This window comes from Rhinopithecus roxellana, chromosome 12 (genome assembly GCF_007565055.1).
Source record: "Rhinopithecus roxellana isolate Shanxi Qingling chromosome 12, ASM756505v1, whole genome shotgun sequence".
Classification (NCBI taxonomy): Eukaryota; Metazoa; Chordata; class Mammalia; order Primates; family Cercopithecidae; genus Rhinopithecus; species Rhinopithecus roxellana.
In genome coordinates, this window is record NC_044560.1 from 52,881,335 (window position 1) to 52,904,910 (window position 23,576).

Below are 23,576 nucleotides of genomic sequence, written 5' to 3' on the forward strand. Positions count from 1 at the left end.
TGTCTAGCAAAGCCTCCTCTGTTGAAACCCAAATACACTCAAGTCGAGCACTTAAACCCAGGCAGAGGAAGCCAAGACCCAGGAAGCCTGCCAGATGTTTATACTGCCTTTTCATGGAAAGCTAAGCTTTTTATTTTAGTTTGCTTATTTGTCGAGCTGTGGAAGGAAGGGAAGTTTGAACAAGACCCATTCCAGGGCAATGAAGGGCAGAATGTTAAGAGGTACGGATGAAACACATGGCTGATCTCTATGTGGGTAATGGTCTAGCTACTTGATAGCCAGGGAAATCTGGGGTCCTTGGAAGGCAGAGGGCACAGGACACTGGTTCTGGCTGTCACTTGGATAGCTGTGTAGTTGGTGGGCAAGTGACTTGCCTTGGGAAAAATGACTTTGCCACTAAGAACACAGGCCCTGCAATTAGGCATTTCTGGGCTTGAATCCTAGTTCTACCCCAGGTAAACCATATCCTATCTTTGAAGCCTCAGTTTCCTCATCTATAAATGGGAATAATTTCTTATTGGATTTTTGTTAGAAATTAATGATATAACCTCATTAAAGCCTTTAACAGAGTGCCTAGCACTGTCCTGAAGCTCATAGTTTCTTCACCTCCGGCTGAGCCATTAGGCCCCTTCTGGCTCAAATACTCTTGGGCTCTACGTGATGCCAGGATTGCTCTGGGCTGCCTGCTTTCACTGCCAGCTACCCTTTTCTTGGCCTCTAGATCTTCTCAAGGCTTGCCTTGTCTTTTCATGTTGCTGGGACAACTCAGGCACCAACTTGAGGGAAGCCTCCCTTCATGTGAATAAACACGTTGACGGTATGTATGTATCTTGGACCAGGGGCTGTGGCCTGTGTAACCAAAGAAGAATTTCCACTGAGTTACAAAATTAGCCACTGGCATTTAGACATTGGAGGCTGGAACATGCAAGGGCATACGTTTTGGGGGCTTTTTCTGTCTTTTCTTGGTACTTGCTCATATTGGACCCCTCACCTACAATGTCCTCTCCCCTCTTGACTCTGCATCTCAGACCTACTGAGAGACAGTATGGAGCAGAAGAGGAAGTGGGTACTTCATAGTCACGCACACCAGGGTTCCGTCCTGCTCCTGCTACTGCCTCGAAATGTGAACTTGGGCATGAATTTAAATAATTTAGTCAGTATGGCATGATGGTTAAGAGCATGGAAAATGGATCCTGAGTGTCTGGCTTCAAATCCTAACTTTACTGCGTATTAACTCTGTGACCTTGAACATGTTATGACCTTGCTCTGCCTCAGTTTCCTCATACTTAGGATGGGCAACTCTCATTGTTTGCTACAAGGATTACATAAGAAAGAGAGAGGTAGACAGATGAATAGATAGATAGATAATAAATGGATAGATGATAGGTAGACAGATAGATAAATAATAAATAATAAATGGATAGATGATACGTAGATAGATGATAAATAGATAGAGAGATAGATAGATAATCACTTAGAATAATGTTTCATGCTTAGTTAATACTAAGAAAGAGTTTGCTATATTATAATCTGTTGTTAAATTATTTACCTGTAAAATGAGTGATGATAATCCTACTTCTTAGAGTTATTTTGAGGTAAAGTGGTTGCTTTGCTTTACTCATATCCTCAGCTAAGCTCAGTTTCTATTTTCATTGTTTTCTTTTTTCTTTTAACTGTAGGTTTATTTTCTTTTCCAAAAAGTTCTGTCTCAGGACATAAATACAAATCAGAAAAAAGCGCAATTAAGACCTCAGAATATGGAGGACCATATGTAAGAGTGATATCATTTTTAGTTGGTCGAAAACAAAGCTGTAAGAACTGCTTTCACTAGAAGTGCTCTTTTCAAGGTTAATAAATCAACTAAGATTTAAAGTCATATATACAGTACAGCCCTCTCAGACATTCTAGTAAATACACAGGTGCGAACAACAACATAGGCAATACTTTTGTTCAATGTATTTTTTTTTTGGTACAATGTTTGTTGATGAGAAATTTGTTAGACAAGTCTGGTTTCATCATGACCTTTTAGCTAACTATGGTTGTCTTCTGATCCTTCCAGTATACATTGCCTTCCTCTTTCCATCTTTGTGTCCCCACCATGTGATACCTATTAAAAATTAAATAAATGTTGATTACAAGGATGATTAGAATAGCAGTCGAGTGCTTTCTTTCAATTTATATACCCTTACCTTACCAAAGTTATTCCTGGATTCTCCCAGGGTAGCTCTCTCTCAGCTTTTTCTATGTACTTGTGTTTTTGAGAGATGGTGATAAAAGCTACAAGGGAAGCGCTGTTTGCTCTTGATTAATAATCAAGACTGCTAACTGTCCCCAAAATTCCATTCTTCCCTGCCGATGTTTACACTACCTCTTTATGGGAAATTAAGGTTTTAATTTTTGTTTGCAAAAATACATCAAGATGAGATCTCCAGTTTCCCTTACATGAGGTATGACCATATAACTCAGTTCTCTGCAAGCCAGTGTGAAGCATGAGTAATGATCCCATCTCCAGGTTCAGCCCCCATCACCCTCCCCAAATGTGTCTCCATGCTCATTCTCTCTCCTAGCCCACTGAGATGTTGACACCTTGGGTAACCTTGGAAGCACCAGAGTAAATATATCAAGTTACCATCAGTACGGGGAAGAGTGACTCTGACAACACCCACCTAGAAGTATTACGTGTGCAAAAGTACATTTTAATTGTATTAATCCACTGAAGTTTTCTTTCTCTTTCTTGCCATAGTTTAGCCTAATGCAGTGTAGGACACATAAACAAATAGAATCTTTTGTCTAGGAAAATACAGCTACTAACTCAGCTGAGCTCCCAAAGTGAGGGGTAGAGGAAACTAAAATTCCTTTTGTGCTAAATACCAGACATAATACTTGGCAAGTACTGGGTGCACTGCAGAATTCCTCCCATGTAATTTGTCTTGGAAGCCCACGATGTTAGGTATTATGATCCCTGTTTAACAGATGAGGGATATGAAACAGAGAAAGGAGATATAATTTGCTTAGCAAGTAACTGAGAGAACTGAGATTCAAAGGCAAACCAGATAAAGTCCAAAGTTCTTTTTCCTGCTGGTGCTGCACCTGAGAGATGTCCAGTCAACTGCTCTATTCTCAAGATGTTTACTGTGGACAAAGAAAGCATCCTATAAGTTGATATGTAAGTCAGTCTTGTTTTTAGACACTTTGAATGAACAGTTTTTGCTTGTGCTTTTTAACCACATACACTTGAACTGTCTCCTGAGAAGTCTGCACTCCTTCAGACTGGGGAATTGTCCATCTCGCATGCTAAGTATTCACATGGGAGAGTGTATAGACAGCATGATGTGTGGCCTGGTGCCAGGTCAGGGCAGCTGACCAGCTTTCCTGGCCCTTTTTAGGGTTCATGGCCTTTTTGGCCTCTGTCATACCCATACTCAAAGTGGGTGCCTTGTCTACATTCCTTAGTCTTTCTGTATAAACAGAACACCCTAGCCCATTTATGCAACTTTCAAGAGAGCTTTATAAACATAGAGATGCCTTTAAGCCTCCTTTCTGTCACTTGCTCTAATAAAGTGCTGGGGTATAGAAACCAGCCTTCTTCTTTTGGGTCATCCTGAGAACATCTCTGGGCTTTAGTTTCCCCGTCTCCAAAAGAAGAAGGGGCCTAGAGCTGGAACTTTTTAATTTTCTACCACCAAAGATACCATTTTTGTAAAACTTTAATCTGAAGGAGTCCTAAGTTTTATGAAACCAAAGAACCATATCTTATCTTCAGTGCTTAGTACCATACCTGGCACAAAACTGTTTTTTTGCTAAATATTTGGTGAAGATACACAATCTACAAAACTCCATAAACTTGATAGTCATTACGGGTCTTCACTAAATATTTCAAATGCTCTCCCCTTCCAAGAACCGGATGGGATCACACTGCCAGGCCCCCAGGGCTATGCTGGGTCACTGGACTTAATCGGGCCAGTGATCTGCAAGAGAAACATTTAATCACCAGTGCAAGGTTCTCAAGAGTTCTCATCTTCCTCCACAGGAAGAATGCGATGTTCTAGATAGAAACTGTTTTATTGGCCTGGGTCTTGGAGTGAAAAAACACTGCAGAGCAGATCCCCCGGCTGATTCAGCGGATGCGCAGTGGAAGCAGACGGAAACCTCTGCTGTTTTGAGGCACTGAGATTTTGGAGTTGTTTGCTGTCATAGAGTGTTCTATCCTCTCCTAACTGATTCAATACGTTTATCACAATGCATTGGTTTTTCTCAGTCTTAATAACCACAGAAATACACAGCTGTCATTCAGAGCCTCTAACGAGAAAGTGGTGTGACTCATTAAATCGATAGCACTCCTGCCAAAACCAAAGCAATGTGATCATTTCAGTAGCAATTGTTGCAATAGAACCGTTTTATTATTTGTAAGATAAATGTAATTTCTGCTAGGCTTTTTCAGCCTCTGGATATAACTTAGATGCTCATGACTACTTCAGCTCTTGTTTTTACTGAGTGTGCTTAGTTCAGTTATCACTGGCTTATGTATCCCAGGAGCCCTTCCAGTTGGGCATGCTGGGAAAAAAAAAAATCATGCTCTTTGGAAGTATGTTTTTGGAGGTTCTTGAACCTCTCTGAACCTCAGTGTCCTTACTTATAAAACAGGAATTACAAATAGTACCTCACAGAGTGGTCATGATCATCAAATGAAATATCATAATTGCTGCTCTTCAAGCAGTGTATGGCACAGATACAGCTGACTCTCTGAATGGGTCAGGCACCTTTCAGCTCTAAGGAAGGTGGCCATGAGTTTAGGCTTGCCTTAAATGCTCCCAGTTTCTGCTACTTGTTCTTATATAATAATTATTATTTTAAAAATAATGATGCTTTTAATTTAATCTGGAGAAATTTTGTTCAGTCTTCCTATGTCTTTTGTGGCATTGACATTTTTATTTTATTTATTTATTTTTTTTTAAATTCCCCCCTTTAATTGACCAAAGTAAAGCCATGACATTTCATTTGGTAACCTGTTTAGAATTATAAAAATCATTTCATTTGTCCCAGCCCATACTGCCCAGGACAAATTCTAATGCCATCCAGCTTTGTTCTTACAAACTGCATACAAAAAAAAAAAAAAAAAAAAATCTTCAATGTCCTAAATGTGATGTGCCCAGTGCGAAGCATATCAGAGCTGGACGTGACATTTATGTCCTTGACAAGCCTCGATTATCCAGGTCCTTTACCTTGTATATCCTGACCAGCCAATGTTCTGTGGTATACGCTTCCTCCAGGACATCAAGCTCAAAGTCTTTATTCCCAATCTCAGCATTTCGGACACGGTCAAAGCCTGGAGGATGCTTGGCTTCTGTGTAAACCTGTCCAAAGCGGTAGTAACACATCTTGTACATGAGGCAGTTGAGCAGCACTGGAGAACCTTCACGGTCCACACGGAACTCCCCAGTTGGAGTATAATAGTCATTCTCCTTAATATGTTTGCCTGTATCTGTGCTCCCTCCAATCCGGACCATCCAAAGAAACTTGTTGATATCATCAGAGGAATACCCAGTGAGGCCTCCAAAAATGACCAGCACATAACTGACATCAAGCTCCCTCATGATCTCATAGGCTTTTTCCTCTGTGGACGCCATTGCCTGCCCTACTCGAGAAATATGGGTATTATTCCATGTGTTATTATCCACTAAAATTGTTCGGTTTGCCATAGCTGTAATCTGATAGCCATAATCCCACCAGGACATGACCTTCGCATCCTCTGGAGTATTGTGACGAAGCCAATAATATGCTTCTCGGAAGTCATCAAATATGATCCTACTGCCATCCCCACCACGGGCAGACAGTACAATGGATGGAGAAGAGTAGGCCTCAATGGTCACCCACGTTGAATGAAAGGTATAGGTGATAAGAAAGAAAGCCATGACCAGTATCATCCCACTTGCCACTTCATTCTTAATAGGGTAGGTAGAATCCTGTTGCTTCTTGCTCTTCTTGTCTGGACGACTTATGTCCAGATTCTTCATGTATGTGGATAGCACCTGGGAGACTCCAATGCCGGAGGGAATGCACATAACAGGTGCCAACACTAGCATTAGACGCACCATTACAGCTGAAAAGTACATGCTGGTCACACCATACATGATGATAAAAATCCGGGCATCAGACAGGTTGCTAAAGCAGTAATAGAGGCCAACTGGAAACATGAAGACGAGGAGCTGTAGGTCAAAATAGTATGAGGACCAGGTTGTGGGCTGATGCTCAGACACAGAAGCAATGATGGGGATGTTGTTCTTAGCGTAAGAAGGATCCAGCAGTGAGTAGAAACGCCCCGTCCAGGGAGATATTTTTCCTGTCAGCATGAGGAGAGCTCCCATGGTGAGAAGGACAAAGCCTACCAGAGAGATGACACTCCGGAAAAGAACTTCAAATTGTTGTGGATTCAACTTGCTGCGCAGGTAATCCACAAAGGCACGGATCTGGCAGAGACCAAAGACCCCAAAGGCTGCCATGTGCTCTGATGAAAGGACAGGCTGGAAACCCACAAAGGAGATCTGCATAGAAAGGATAGTGCCCAGGCAGTAAACAGTACAGTAGGCCACGTAGATCCGGTGGGAGAAACGGCCTGTGAGCATCAGTACCAGGACATGGAGAGGAATCAAGTGGATCAGGAACACATAACCTCCCCAAGACGAGACCATGTAGAAATAAGCAAGGGCACACTTAGCTGCCCAACAGATGGAACCAGTCTTTACTGCCTGGATCCACATGTAGTAGGTGAGTAGCACGCAAAAGATGGGAATCCCTTCATTATCATAGGAGCCAGCAACAGATCGGGAGATATATCCAGGAACTACAGCAATCACAGCAGCAGCAAGAAGCCCAGCCCCTGCATCCTTGAGCTCTTTGGTAAGGTGGTACGTGACAATGGTGGTGAAGGAGGAGAAGAGAGGGGCCAGGAACACACAGACATTCCGAATGTCGATGGTGATGTGGAAAAAATGGAGTACATGGTAGATTGCAGCAGAGGTGATCATTAAACCTGGGTAAATTGTTCCTCCAATGATTCGTCCCAAAGGGTACCAGGCTCGGTCATCAAACCAGTTATGGAATTTATAAAACACCTCCTCAGCCAGGAACCTCGTAGTCCGATAATTAAAGTACGGATCAAACTCATGGATAACACTTTCAAATCTCAGGACAGCAAAGAGACGAGTGGAGAAAGATAATACAGCAGCCATTGACAGAATGAGAAACTTCAGAAGTGTGTCCTGCTTCTCATAGGACAATCGCAAAAATCCGAATTTAGTCATCTTGACATGAATGGGTGGCCACACACGACGATCAGCTGGCCGGCTTTCCTAAGTGATCCGCTGGGCCCCCGGCATTGACATTTTTAAAGTGGACAGGTCAGTTATTTTGTGGAATGTTCCTTAATTTGGTTTTATCTGTTTCCTTATGATTAGATTTAGATTATGCTATCTTTTGGCAAAAATGTCACGGAAAGATGTGTGTTCTTCTCAGCACTTTATGTCAAGAGGCACAAGATGTGAACTTGTCCCCTTACTGGTGATGTTAATTTTGATCTCTTGGTTAGGTGGTATCTTCCAGATTTCTCTGCTATAAAGTTTATATTTTCCCCTTTGTAATTAATAAGTGACTTTTCAGAAGATAACTTAATATGATGCAAATATCTTGATAACTTCTGAAACTTTCATCCAGGAGTTTTAATATCCATTAATAATTCTTATCTAAATCTATTATTGCCATGGCTGCTGTCTCAGTTTATTTGTGTTGCTATAACAAAATACACAAAATACATGTAATTGATCAAATAACGGACACTTATTTTTCACAGTTCTAAAGGCCTTGGAATTCCATGATAAAGGCACCAGCAGATTCAGTGTCTGATGAGGGCCTGGCGCCTTGGTGCTAAGTCCTAAAGAGAGGATGAACATTGTGTCCTCACGTGGCGGAATGCAGAAGGGTAAAGGGCCTAGTTAGTTGCTGTCAGCCCTTTAAGGCACTTAACCTGAGAGCAGAGCCCTTCTGGCCTAATCACCTCCTAAAGGCCCAACCTCTTAATACTATCACATTGGTATTAAGTTTCAGCATATGAATTTTGGAGGACACATTGAGAGTATAGCAATTACCAAATGGTGATCTTCTAAATACAATATATATATATCTTTTACTTTTATTAGTTGGCTTTCTACTGTAAGGAAAAGCTTTCCCTTCCCCACCATTTGCTTACTCAGATCCACAGGGACTCACATATGTAGTCTTATTTTAGTCAATGGATTTTGATATTGATTTTATTGATTTTCTTTAATGCTCACATTGTACCACTGGCCATCTCTAGTCATTTTCTAAGTCTGTTTCCAAAACCATGTCTTTCGGAAGCCTGATTTAGTCCACTTCAGCCAGTCAGTAGCTCTCATTTCTGTGCTCTTCTCAATTTATGTACTTTGCACTCCTTATACAAGTTTCTTACTGGGTTGTACTTGTTGGTTTCCTTTCTCATATTAGATTGTGAGCTCTTGAGTATGAAGAAAGTGTCTGATTTATCTCTATAACCTTAATGCGTAGCACAGAGACTGGTGCATGGAGGAAACTCAGTTTTTCCTTATTAAAAAGCATGAATGAATGGAAGAAAGAAAAACAGTGCTTAAGTTTCTACCTACCAGTTCCAATCCCTTTATGGGGTACTAGCTTTAACTAGCAAAAAGAAATTATCTATAACATTCATAGCAGGCTGCTATGAGTCTTGCAATAGTGAGGCTGAATCAAGGTGGATTAAATTGTCAACATGTTTGAATTTAACATAAATGATTCTCCCCCCTATTTCAGAAGCTGCCTGCCAACTCTGATTTCATATCCTTAGTGATTCTTTACAATTAGCTTGATATGGTATTGTTTTCTCTCTTGGTTCCTCACTCATTAGGAACTGCTCTCCCCAGAGATGAAAAAAGGGATGTAACAACCTTTCTATCACAGGTGGTGAACCTAGAGGAGAGGATCTGCATCCCTGATCAGTGGGCCCAGGTTTGGTTTCCTTTCTGTGCAGCTCAGATGAGTGACTTTGGGGGAGTCGCCTAACCTGATTCGGCCTTTGCTTCCTTCACTCTGAATAACAATCACAGCACCTGTGACCCCAACTGAGGTACCTGAGTGAAAGAAAAATCACTTTGGAACTGAGGAACTGCTCTCTGGAACTTCTGCACCTTTGCACATGGCAATCCATTTGCCTGAGATGCCCTTCCTTGCCTCTGTTGTCTCTTTCTTGGCAAATCCTTTCTGATATCTCAGGGTTCTGCCTATGTGTCATCTCCCTGAGTGACATATTGTACTCCAGGTCTCTGTTTTGTCTGTGCACACATAAAAGGTCCCCTGGGTTATATACTTTGTGTTGACAGCCTAAGCCCTGAAGTGCACCCGGATGTTTCTCCTCAAGGTCATGACAGCGTTATGTGTTTATTTCTTTGTATAATAATGATCCCCAGTTAAACTTTTATCTTTCTGACCATAAAGTTATCTTTTGGCTCCCTCAAGATCCCCCTCAAAGGAAAAGGTGTACCCCAAATTCTCATCCGTGGGAATATCCTCTATGTGGGGCACTCATGCCTGCTCATCCTAACCCAATATATTTCCCCTAGATTTGGGAAGAAGAAAACTGTTTTAGGTGGCAAGATGGACTGCAGACACCAGAAAATATGTATTAAAAGAATAGACAATATTTTAATCAGGAATTTTTAAAAGGAGCCATATAGGTCACATTGAAACTTTTCTTTGGTGGCTCATTCCCAATAAAGAAGTAGTCAGACTCCACCTGATTTATCAGTTTTCACAACCAACTCTATTTTCTGTCTCTCATCCCCATCTTTCCTTCAAGTGCAATCTAGGGTGCAGCTGCTTTAATCTACTGTTCTTCAAACATGACTTTTTCCTTGTTTCTATGTCTTGTCTCAAGGTATTTCTTCTGCCGACACATCCTGTCCTATCCCTCAATGTTAGCTGGAAAATTCTTGCCTTTCTCAAAAATCATCTTTTCTGTGAATCATCCCAAATCATCCCCAAGGCAGTAGGTCACTCACTTCTTTGAACATTCCTCAATAATAGCACAGATCAAGGGTCTGTTCCACCTTCTGATCTGGAGCTGTGAATATTGCCTGCTGCAAAATGAATCCTCTATTCTGAAAAGGTGAAAGTGAAATAATGTAGGAGGGCGCTAATAGCCTTTGTTTATATATACATTCCAGGCAGAGGGTTAGAAGCTTTGAACGTATTGTATCTCAATTTTTACAACAACAATTTTTAGTAAATTTTCTTATTTTCAAAGGACACACTGCGGATCAGAGAGTGAAGAACTTGCCTATGGTCACACACCTGGTAAGCAGACATCATATACAAACCGTACTCTCTCCAATACATATACTATCATTTCTATATTTAGAAAATATGTCATAAATAGGATGTAAATGCTAACTTTTCCTATTTAATTTCCTGTTTCACTAGATTACATAAGAGGACACAAATGTTATAGTCTTCGTTTTGTTGCTTATCTATCTGTACGACCTTGAATACATTTTAAAGGAATTAACTCAAGTATCATCTCCTTTAAAAAGTGTTTCTTGAATCGCTAGGCTGGATAAAATGTCTTTCCTTTGTCTTCCTGCCGTGGCCTATGCATATCACTGGTGTTAATTCAAGTAATCATCTCCTTATTTGTCAATCTTTCCTACTAGACTGTTTTTTCCTTAAGAGCTGGGACTGTGTCCTAATTTATCTTTTCTTTCTTTGAGCCTCACTCAAGAACTGGCACATAATAAATACCTACTTACTATTTATTGGGTTAATAAATATATGAAAGAATAAAATTCCTTACCCTATTGAGGCTCCACCTTAAATATGAAAAATAAAAGGATGGACCAAGTCAAAGATACCACGAATATGGCACATGTGCCACACTGATCCTTTGCTGTGTCCTTGACAGACATTGCAAATAGATTACGTCTTTCTATTCTGGACATAATTGCAAAATCTTTCTCACTTTAGGGTGCACCTCCTACGAGTGAACTTTATTGCCATACTTAATTAGATCTTCTTTCTGGTCCTTGACAGTTTCAGATGCTCAGAGTCTGGTCCTTCCCAGTCAGAAGGAAGTATGTGTAAGATGCTCACCAAAGGTTGGGTCTAGGGGATGATGAATGATATTCCTGCCTCTATGTCACCTCCTGAATTTTCATCACTGCATTCCTGATTTGACAAGTGATTTAACATCCTAGGCTGGGGAAGGACCAATGGATGAATCGGTCCTCTGTGCATGGCTGTTGGACAGGAAATTAATAAGAATGCTAGCTGACATGATCTATGGTACTGTAAGCTCATTATGCCTGATTAGCTTCCAGCCTTTCACTCCCCCTGACAGCTACAGGGCCTCAGGGTTTCCAATGGCAACTATTTCCCTTTCTCTAATTGATTGCTAGGTCTCCAGCCATAAAACCAAACCCTCCCACAGACTTGTCAGAGTGGGGAACCTTTCTGCATCATATTACCTTCTCCCTTTTGGCAGTGTGAAGGTGAGCTCCTGTATCGTCTAAGTGGTGTTGACAGTAAAGCACTTTGAACTCAGGAAACAAAATTTGAAGGGGTCAATTCAGTCTAGTTGATCAAGTTCTTATCAAACTACTTACCATGTGCTGAGGTCTGTGTTCGGTAAGGAGATGGCAAAAGAAGTAGATCATATGACAATAAAATAGGAGAGAAGTTTTAAAATATATTTCAACAAACATTTATGATGTACAATAGCAACAAACACTGTGGCCTATATTCAATTGAATCCAAATTGAATTGATGTATGTGTGTATGTGTGTGTGTACAAAGCGAATATACACATAGAGGCATACCTTGTTTTATTGCCCTTCATTTAATTGCACTTCACAAATACTGTATATTTTACAAATTGAAGGTTTGTACCAACCCTGCACTGAACTAGTCTGTTGGTACCATTTTCCCAACAGCATGCGCTTGCTTCATGTCTCTGTCACATTTTGGTAGTTCTTATAATATTTCAAACTCTTTTATTATTGTGGTCTTACAGTGATCAGTGATCAGTGATCTTTGATGTTACTATTGTCATTGTTTGAGGTGCCAGGAAACAAACTTAATTGATAAATGTGTATTTTCTGACTGCTCCACAAACTGATGGTCCCTCTGTTTTCTTCCTTCTCTCTTCAGGCCCCCATACTCCCTGAGACACAACAACATTGACATTAGACCATTTAATAATTCTACAATGGCCTCTAAGTGTTAAAGGAAGAGTCGCACATCTCTCACTGTAAATCAAAAACTAGAAATGATTAGGCTTAATGAGGAAGCCACATTGAAAGCTGAGAAAGGCTCCAAGTAGGCTTCTTGTGCCAAATAGTCAAGTTGTGAATGCCAAGAAAACAGGCTTGAAGGAAATGTAAAGTGCTACTTCAGTGAACACATGAATAATAAGAAAGTGAATCAGCCTAATTGCTGATAGAAAGGAAGTTTCAGTGGTCTGGATAGAAGATCAAATCAGCCATAACATTCCCTTAAGCCAAACACTAATCCAGAGCAAGGCTCTAACTTTCTTCAATTCTGTGAAGACCGAGAGAGATGAGGAAGCTGCAGAAGGAAAGCTTGAAGCTAGCAGAGATTGGTCCATGAGGTTTAAGGAAATAAACCCTTTCCATAACATGAAAGTGGAAGGTGAAGCAGCAAGTACTTATGTAGAAGCTGCAGCAAGTTATTCAGAAGATTTAGCTAGGAACATTGATGAAGATGGCTACATTAAACAACAAATCTTCGACATAGATGAAACAGCCTTCTGTTGGAAGAAGATGTCATGTAGGACTATCATAGCTAGAGAGGAGAAGTCAATCCTTGGCATCAAAGCTTCAAAGGGCAGGCTGACTCTCTTGTTAAGGGCTAATGCAGCTGGTGACTTTAAATTGAAGCCAATGCTCATTTATCATTCAGAAAATTATAGGGCCCTTCAAAATTATGCTAAATCTACTCTGTGCCCTGTAAGGGAGCAACAAATGCCTAAATGACAGTACATCTTTTAAGCATGGTTCACTGACTATTTTAAGCCCAATGTTCAGACCTACTGCTCAGATAAAAAGATTACTGTTCATTGGCAATACATATGGTCACTCAAGAACTCTGATAAAAAAAAATGTACAAGGAGATTAAAGTTGTTTTCATGCCTGCTAACACAGCATCCATTCTGAAGTCCAAGGATCAAGGAGTAATTTTGACTTTAAGTCTTATTATTTAATAAATAAATTTCATAAGGTGATAGCTTCCATAGATAGTTGTTTCTCTATTGGATCTGGGAAAAGTCCATTGAAAACCTTCCGGGAAGGATTTTTCATTCTAGATTCCATTAAGAACATTCACGATCCATGAGAAGAAGTCAAAATATCACCATTAACAGGAGTTTTAAATAAATTCACTCCAACCCTCATGGATGACTTTGAGGGATTCAAGACTTCCCTGAAGAAAGTAACTACAGACATGGTGAAAATAGAAAGATTACAAGAATTAGAAGTGAGGCTTGAAGATGTAACTGAATTACTGTAATCTCATGGTAGAACTTGAATGGACAAGGAGTTGCTTCTTATGGATGGGCAAAGAAAATGTTTTCTTAAGATGGAATTTACTCCTGGTGAAGATGCTGTGAACATTGTTGAAATGACAACAAATGATTTAGAATATTACATAAACTTGGTTAACAAAGCAGTGGAAGAGTTTGAGAGGGTTGACTTCAATTTTGAAAGAAGGTCTAGTGTGAGTAAAATGCTATCAAACAGCATTGCATGCTACAGAGAAATCTTTTGTAGCAGCAAACTTCGTTGTTGTATTATTTTAAGAGGTTGCCCCAACCTTCATCAACTACCAGCTTGATTAGTCAGAAGCCATGAACATTAAGGCAAGATTCTCCATCAGCAAAATGATTATGACTCACTGAAGGCTCAGATGATGGTTAGCAGTTTTGGGAAATAAAGTATTTTTAAAGTAAGATATGTACATTGTTGTTTTACACATGATATTATTGTACACATAATAGACCATGATATACTATAAACATAACTCTGATCTGCACTAGGAAACCCAAAAAATCCATGTGATTTCCCATTTTATTGAAGTATTTACTTTATGGCAGTGGTTTGGATCTGAATATACAATATATCTGAGGTATGCCTGTATATATTCTCAAAGCATCTACTGTGCCTACTGTATCCTCAAAATCAGGCTAAACTCCCTCTAGAGTCTCCCCTCATCACCCTGGACACCATACTCTTGCTCTTTCAAAACATATACTTTTTTTTTTCTTATTTGTTTCAGCTTTTGCTTTTCACACAGCCGTAGATTAGCCTATAATTGCCACTCTGATGAAGCTATATAGGCTGAAATTTTAATTTCAATGGAGATGGACAAGCAAATAAATAGTAAATACATCTAATTTAAATAAATATTACTGGAAGTTTTTATATGATTACTCTTATGAAATGGGTTTTAAACAAACCCATATTTGATGATTCCTCTCCTATAGGCAGCCAAATGGAGACTTTTGCTAATATCTTGGTATAGCAGAAAGGGAATGGGTTTTAGCTTCAGGGCCAAACTCAAAAGTTGCTGTTTCAAAAAAGTTTTTCTCGATCCCCTCCTAAGGTCAGATTCTCAATTATATTGATTGAAATTGTGTCTCTGAAAGCACTCTATAATTTGTAAAGTGCTATGCAAATACTAGTAATTATTATCTACTTTTAGGACATAATCAGAAGGACATACCATGGTAAGATATGCTTTTATTTTTAACTGTTTGAAGTAGGTCTAGTTTTATTTTAGCCTAAGAAAAGGGTGAATTTTTATTCTTCTTCCCAATATTTATGACCAACCACAGGCGACCTCATTAGTGACTCAGTTGGTACTTACCACACTCCCAACTTGGCTCAAGAAGTGATGGAGTCTGAAGATACACATGACCTTAAAACAAATCAGAAATGAATGTAATGACATTTAAAAAATAATAACCAAGTGGACAAACGCAGCCTCCTCAAACCATCTCTAATAACCCCACAAGAAAGAAGGAAAGAAGCCATCTCTATAACATGAAAGTGCAAGACGAAACAGCAAGTTCTGATGTAGAAGTTGCAGCAAGTTAAACAAAACAATATTTGAAAGACTGGATAGTGCACTGCTCTGGGCAGATTTTGCGAATCTTAGTCCTCCAGTTAGAAAAGAGGGTAGAGGTCCATGCTCTTCTGCACTTCTTGGTCTCTTGTCATAAGTAAGACATTCTGGCCCAAATTTTATTCAATTTTTGAGAGATTTTCCTGAGTACATTAAGGTGCTGATTTTTCCTCTATTTCTTCCTCAGGGATCATGGAAGGTGATGTGGTTTGCTTGCCATACAAATTCGAACAATTTGTCTTTAAAGCTTCTTGTCTTTAAAGCTGCTTCCTCTTACATAAAATGAAGATCGAAATCTTTATTTGACCATGTCTACCTGCTAAATGTTTGTGGCACTGAAAGAGCAAAGAAAGGGTAGATCTCCTAAGACTCCAGTCCAGAGAAACACAAGGAGTCTTTATTATCAGGGGTCTTTGAAGGGAAGGAAGGTGCATTCTGTCTTAACAGATCAGCACCAAAGTTTTCAAAATCAAGTTGACACTTACAAATTAACAGCCCCATCTTGACACGCTCACTGGACAAGAACAAATACAGACACTGAAGCACTGGCTGACCCACTTGCCCCTGTCCTGTCCCACTTACTCAAAGTACATCTTTGTGGTTTTGGACAGCTCATATGGAGAAGCGATCAGCTTTAGTTTTCTTTCTCCTGTTTCTCACACGGCCATAGACCAGCCTAAGATATAGAAGCTGAAATTTCAATTTCAATAGCATTCAATAGCACTAGCAAGAATGAATGAATATTGAATAAACCTGATTTAAAAAAATATTTCTGGCAGTTTTTGTGATGATAATTCCTTTTTGTTTTTCTTTTTTTGAGATCGAGTCTCACTCTGTCGCCCAGGCTGGAGTGCACTGGCACGATCTCGGCTCACTGTAAGCTCCGCCTCCCGGGTTTACGCCATTCTCCTGCCTCACCCTCCCGAGTAGCTGGGACTACAGGCGCCCGCCACCACGCCCGGCTAATTTTTTGTATTTTTAGTAGAGACGGGGTTTCACTGTGTTAGCCAGGATGGTCTCGATCTCTTGACCTCGTGATTCACCTGCCTCGGCCTCCCAAAGTGCTGGGATTATAGGCGTGAGCCACCGCGCCCAGCCTATTTTATGATGATAATTCTTATGAATATGGGGCTCTAAACAAATTCACCTTTGTTGATGGTTCTCTTTCCTATAGACAGCCAAGCAGAGAGTTTTGCTCATATCTTGGTGTGGGAGAAAAGGGGACAGGTTTCAGTTTCAGACAGTTCTGGATTCCAATCTTGATCAAATTACTAATTTTGTACATATGTAGCATTAAAAAAGATTTTTTTTGTTAAACATTTTCAGTTGTATTTTCATATTTCATAATCTTATTGCCTGTGGGTCTTCTTACCCTTTGAAGCAATGAATTTCAGAGCTTAAGGAGAAGCACAACACCTTCCTACAAGAACAGAGCTATTGTTCATTTTGACTCTAAAATTAGACACGTGTTTGAATCTATAAGTTAAGACTTAAAGCTGAGCAAAATAATATATTAATTAGGATTTGTATTTGGTTGCATGTAATGGAAACCTGGCTATTACATCTTAATAGTGTTTGTTTTTCTCACCTAGCAAAGGCAGAGGCAGGCAGTCCAGAGCTACTGTGGTGGCAACTCGATGCTATTGGGACCCTGTGGTGGTCAATTTTATGTGTCACGCTGGCTAGGCAAGACCCCCACTTATTCAATCAAGCACTAATCCAGGTTGCTGTGAAGGTATTTAGTAGATGTGATTGAATTCACTTTAGTTTAAGGAAGGAAATTATCCTAGATAAGCTGGGTGGGATTGTTTTAAGCCATCTAAAGGTCTTAAGAGCAGAACTGAGGCTTTGCTGAAGAAACCTCATTCCACCTGTGGACTACAGTTTTATCCTGTGCCCCTGAGTTCCAGCCTGCCCTTCCTGATGGTTTGCCCTACAGATTTCAGACTTGCCTAGACAACCCCCACAATTGTATAAGCCAGTCTCTTGCAATAAATCTGCCTTTCTCTATCTGTCTGTCTGTCTATTTATCTATCATCTATCCATCTGTCATCTATGTATCTATGTATCTATCTATCTATCTATCTATCTATCTATCTATCTATCTATCTATCTATCTATCATCTCCCACTGGTTTTGCTTATGGTGGGACCATGACTGATACAGACCTAGATTCCTTTTAGCTTTCCCTGTCACTATCCTTGGTGCTTGCAAGTGGTTGCCGCAACGCTAGGCTTTGTGCATATATTCTTGGCAAAAGCAAGGGGAAAAGAAAAGGGCATAAACCAAAAAATTAACACCAACCAAGTCTGTGTCTTTCTGAAAAGGAAAACCCTACTCAGCAACTTCCACTCATATCTCCTTGGCAAGGACTTGGCCATGTGAGCAGCTCTAGCAACCTGTGAGTCAGGGAGAAGGAGAACACTTTGAAATGGGCACATTGTAGCTCTAAATAAAATGGAGATCTATAGTAAGGCAAATGGGGGTATTGGTTCAGGAACCACAGAGATTTTCTTTTTTTTTTGCTTGCTAACAATTTATTGTCTAATTTTTTTTTTATTATTGTACTTTAAGTTCTAGGGTACATGTGCATAACGTGCAGGTTTGTTACATATGTATACTTGTGCCATGTTGGTGTGCTGCACCCATCAACTCATCAGCATCCATCAACTTGTCATTTACATCAGGTATAACTCCCAATGCACTCCCTCCCTCCTCCCCCCTTCCCATAACAGGCCTGGTGTATGATGTTCCCCTTCCTAAGACCAAGTGATCTCATTGTTCAGTTCCTACCTATGAGTGAGAACATGCGGTGTTTGGTTTTCTGTTCTTGCGATAGTTTGCTGAGAATGATGGTTTCCAGCTGCCTCCATGTCCCTACAAAGGACTCAGACTCATCCTTTTTTATGGCTGCATAGTATTCCATGGTGTATATGTGCCACATTTTCTTAATCCAGTCTGTCACTGATGGACATTTGGGTTGATTCCAAGTCTTTGCTATTGTGAATAGTGCCACAATGAACATACGTGTGCATGTGTCTTTATAGCAGCATGATTTATAATCCTTTGGGTATATACCCAGTAATGGGACGGCTGGGTCATATGGTACTTCTAGTTCTAGATCCTTGAGGAATCGCCATACTGTTTTCCATAATGGTTGAACTAGTTTACAATCCCACCAACAGTGTAAGAGTGTTCCTATTTCTCCACATCCTCTCCAGCACCTGTTGTTTCCTGACTTTTTAATGATTGCCATTCTCACTGGTGTGAGATGGTATCTCATTGTGGTTTTGATTTGCATTTCTCTGATGGCCAGTGATGATGAGCATTTTTTTCATGTATCTGTTGGCTGTATGCATGTCTTCTTTTGAGAAATGTCTATTCATAGCCTTTGCCCACTTTTTGATGGGGTTGTTTGTTTTTTTCTTGTAAATTTAGCAAACTAAATCCAACCACAGAGATTTTCTAAGTTCCTATATCGTATTAAGAAACAAACCTGAACAACTTGGATCACTGAGTTTCTTCTATAATTGTAAAGTGATTACTCCTTCCACCTGTGGCAGCTGGGTCCAGAGGCTTACTGCCTTGAGGGAGAAGGGTGTATGTGTAGGAAGTAAGAACCCTGAAAGTTCATCTCTTCCGGCTTCAGAGGTTCTGGGAAGCAGACCTGAGAAGAAGATAGGAGAGGCAAATGGAGTGTGCCCTGACCTCCCTCTGTGCCTCAGTCCAGCTGATAGCTGTGGAGGGCTGGTAGGTGTTACGTGAGTGAGGTTGGGGAAGGAGTCATTCTTCTTGGCTTTCTATTTGGCACTCTGAAAAAAAGGTGCAAAGCAAACTCAGACAAGTAGAGAGGCAGAGGGACAAACAGAATTTGACTTTTAAAAACCACTTCTATTTCCTGTGATGAGGTGCCCCAAATTTCCCACAGGATTCTGAGGAGGCATGGAAAGTCATTGAGTTGAGAAGCAGTACACTTTCCATAGGACCCTCTAGCAAGGGCTGAGACCCAGGGACTGGAAAGAGACCAGGGCAGAGACTGGAGGTGACTTATCTGCGGCACTTGAGATGTCAGGAAGAAGACTGAGTTAGTAAGCATCCCAGGCCCTCATAAAGCTGAGAGGGTCGGGGAAATGAGGGAGAGATACCAGAGAAGCTCCAAATGGCCTCTCCACAGAAGGCACTAGTGACCTGAGGGCCTGCCTTTCTACTCTGCTGCCTTTGGCCTGCCTCTTAAACACCAATCTAGAGAAGATAAAGAGAAGAGGGCCAAAATATAAGAGACTCAGTACTTTTTACCCAACAAGAGCCAAACAATAACCCAAAAGGACTTTAAATTATTGCATAGGATATAAGTACAGCTGACTGGAGTATAGTCTTTGTCCTATAACTACTACCCTAAGTAACTACTGAGTAAATAGAGACTCATTAGCAGTTAAACTCGTGAGAGTTAAGGAGAAAATAAGCTGTATTTCTTTGCACGTCTGAATCAGAGTGTGGTTTTGCAACTCTCCTATGTGTAAAATGAAGACAATACTTTTTGTGAGAGGTGGTTGGGAAAACAAAAATGAAATCTTGCTCCGTCTGTAAAGAGCAGGTAAGAGTGATATGCTTAATATGTTAGCTTAATTTCAATCACCCATGCCCACTGCCCACTGGTGAGCAGGCTCTATGTAAAGCAAGGTTTCCTGTATCCTTGGAGTGGTGAGAGAAGGAAGGCATTCAGGAGCACATCTCACCATGAGCAGATTGTTACATTTTCTACCCCAAATCCTCTTCACTCCAATCACCCATATTGTTATCATATTACCTCCTCTCTTTTCTGTCATAGCATCACAATATTGTTTGTGTATGTTTATATGTTTATTGTACATCTCTAGAAGGGGAAGGGCCATATCTGACTTCTTTGAAACTCAGGTATGTGGTAGCTATGTAATAATTAATTGGTTAATGATGTCATTACTTCCCTGGGGCCTTAGAAACCCCATTTTTGTACGCCCAATGTGGCCAATCCATATGTAGGTACATTTTTGATCCAAGAGGAAAATAGTTTATAGAATATACTTGTTTCTGCAATCACTGTCTATTAATGCATTTTACTAATTTCATTTTAATTTTCAAACCCAATGGATTACTAGCATTTTAATAAACATCAAGTTTAAAATATTTGTGAATCAGGACTCAAATATATGATCTATTTAGTCTTTTTAGTAAAATATCAGTATTTTCTTATAAAACAAAACCATAAAATACCATGTTCAATAATTCTATATCCTAACCTTGCTTTTTTTCATTGTAATGTTTTTCAAGCCTTTTCTTCATTCTTAGTGTTGTGGGAGAGTGCCAGGGAGGAGTGAAACTTCTCTCACCTGTGACCCATTGTATTTTGTGGGAAATAAATTCTAGGATAGTTTTTCAAAGTATTTCTTCCAAAGAACATGTGTGCTGTGGTCTAAATGTTGTGCCTTCCCCAAATGTATATGTGGGGACCTAGTACTCAATGTGATAGTATTGAGGTGTGGAGCCCTTTGTCAGTGATTAAAATATGAGGGCTCCAGCCTCATGAATGGTGTTAGTGCCTTTATAAAAGAGGCTGAAGCTAGCTTCCTTGACCATTCCACTAGGTGAGCACACATAAAAAGTGCCGTCTGTGAAGAACAGGCCCTCATAAGACACCACATCTGCTGGTACCTTGGTCTTAAACTTCCCAGCCTCCAGAGCTGTGAGCAATAAATGTATATTTATAAATTATGCCACCTAAAGTATTTCATTATAATAGCCTAAAAGAACTAAGGAAGAAGCATGGTACTTCTGTAAGAAATACCTAAAAATGCAGAAGTGGCTTTGTAACTGGGTAATGGGTAGACACTGGAAGAATTCGAAGGAGCATGCTAGAAAAAGTATATATTTTTAACGGGAATTTTGGCTAGGGCTCAAAAGAAGAAGAGAGCTTCAGAGAAAGCCTTAACCTTCTAAGAGATAACCTAAGTGGTTATGATCAGCATGTTGGTAGAAATGTACATGGTAAAGGCCATTCAATGAGGTCTGAGACAGAAATGAGGAAGAAAATACTGGAAACTGGTGGAAAGGCAATTCTTGTTATAAAATGGCAAAGAGCTTGACTGAATTGCATTTGCGTCCTTGTGCTTTGCAGCAGGTCAGAACATCTGAGCAATGTAACAGGATATTTGGCAGAAGGAATAGCTGAGTAAAATGTTGAGGACACAGCATGTCTTCTCTTGACTGTTTATAGTAAAATGTGAGAAGAGAGAAATGAATTAAAGAAGGAATTTATAGTCAAAAGGGAAGCAGAACTTAAAGGCTTGAAAAATTCTTAGCCTGGCCATGTTGTAAAGAATACAAAAGCATGCTTGGGAAAGAAAGTCAAGGATATACCCAAGTGCCCATCTGATAAGAAAATTATTGTGGATGAGTGGAAGCCTGGCGCCATTTATCAAGACGATGGAAGAATGACCCCCAAGGCATTTTGAAGATCTTCAGCACTGTCCTATCACATGCCCAAAATGCTAAGACCTTAAGAGCAGAAGGATTTCAAGGCTCCACTCTCCACATTTCAGTGCAGTGCTTCTTGACCACCCCAGCTGTCACTCGAGTGAGCCCAGGTGCAGTTCAGGTTGCCCCTCCAAAAGGCACAAATGGTAAACCTTGGCAGTGTCCATACAGAGCCATTTTCACCATGGTGCAGAATGCATGTGCTGTGGGAGTGTGGCTACATCCACCTAGATTTCAAAGGATGCCCCCAGAACCTTGAGGCCCAGGCAGAGAACTGCCACAGTGGTAGAGCCACTGCAGAGGGCTCCACTAGGGCAACGCCCAGTGAAGCCATGGGAGCAGGTGCACCCCCAAGACCCCAGACTGATAAAGCCACCAGCATTCAAATTCAACCTGGAAGAGTTATAGGCATGAGACTCCAACCTGTGAGAGTTGCAGCATGGGTTAATGCCATGGGCTGGAGCCCCCCCTGGGGCCTTGGAGGGCCAAACTTCCACTTCACTGTGTCCTGAGGTGAGGCTTTGAATCAAAGAACTTTATTCATGCCAGGTGCAGTGATTCAAGCCTGCAATTCCAGCACTTTGGGAGGCCAAGGTGGCAGGATTACTTGAGCCCAGGAGTTAGAGACAGCAGTGAACTGTGACCATGCCACTGCACTCCAGCCGGGGCATCAGAGTAAGACCCTGACTCCTAAAAAAGAAGTTTATTCTGGAGCCTTAAGATTTAATGTTTGCCTTATTGGGTTTTGGATTTGGTAGGGATTTTTACTTATTTCTTCTTTCCTATTTCTCCCTTTGAAGGGAGAGTAACTATTCAATGCCTGACCACCATTCTATTTTAGAAACACATAACATGTTTAATTTCACAGGCTCACAGCTGGAGAACAATTTTCTTCAGGATGAATCATACTTTCAGTGTCATCTATATTTGATTTAGATGATATTTAGGTGAGACTCTGGATTTAGGCCTTTGGAATTGGTGCTGGAACAACACCAACTATTGTTTGGGGCTCTTAGGATGGAATGAATGTATTTCACGTATGAGAAAGACATGAATACTGGGGCCCAGGGTGGAATGGTATGGTCTGAATGTTTGTGTCCTCCCCAAAGTGCATATGTTAGAACTTAATACCAAGTGTGACCACATTAAGAAGTGGAGCCTTTGGGAAGTGATTAAGTGATGAGGGCTCCATCCTCAAGAATAAGATCATTGTCCTTATAAAAGAGGCTTGAGCAAACTTCCTTGCCCCCTTTCACCATGTGAAGACACAGCAAGGAGGAAGCAGAAACCAAGCCCTCACCAGACATCAAATCTGCTGACACCTTGATCTTGGGTTTCCCAGCCCCCAGAACTAAGAACAACAAATTCCTAATGTCTATAAATTACTCAATCTAAGGTATTTTGTTATAGCAGTGCAAACAGACTAAGACGATGTATGTGTATGTATGTATGTGCTTTACATAAATACACACACACACATATTTGTGTGTGTTTTATCTACATAAAATTGGCACCTATATTTAGCAGGCACACACATATGTATGCATTTGCAGCATATGAAGGGGAATCATAGAGTTATAAAGGCAAAACCAGAGGCTCCTCAACACTATGAGTCTAATTCCCTTGTTTTAGAGTTGTAGAAACTAAAGCCCAGTGAGTTCAAGTGACTTTTTGGAGACAGACATTCTTGAATGCCAGAGGGGGCTTCTCATGCAGAGATCCTGACTTTGGTTGAGAGCCCTTTGCAGGACCCAAGCTGTCTTCAGTCAATGTGTCTCCCATCTGGCTGGGAATTGGGTCCACATGACCAGCCTAGACACACACCACTCCATTTAAAGACCATGATGAGA

The 23,576-nt window shown here is 40.5% G+C and overlaps 1 pseudogene across 1 annotated transcript; it reads right to left on the bottom strand.

The window, feature by feature from the left end:
- Nucleotides 1-4,953: 4,953 nt before the first annotated feature.
- Nucleotides 4,954-7,365, bottom strand: LOC104664290 (annotated as a pseudogene). The gene has a single exon (XR_748251.2). The product of XR_748251.2 is annotated as a dolichyl-diphosphooligosaccharide--protein glycosyltransferase subunit STT3A pseudogene (transcript).
- Nucleotides 7,366-23,576: the final 16,211 nt, after the last annotated feature.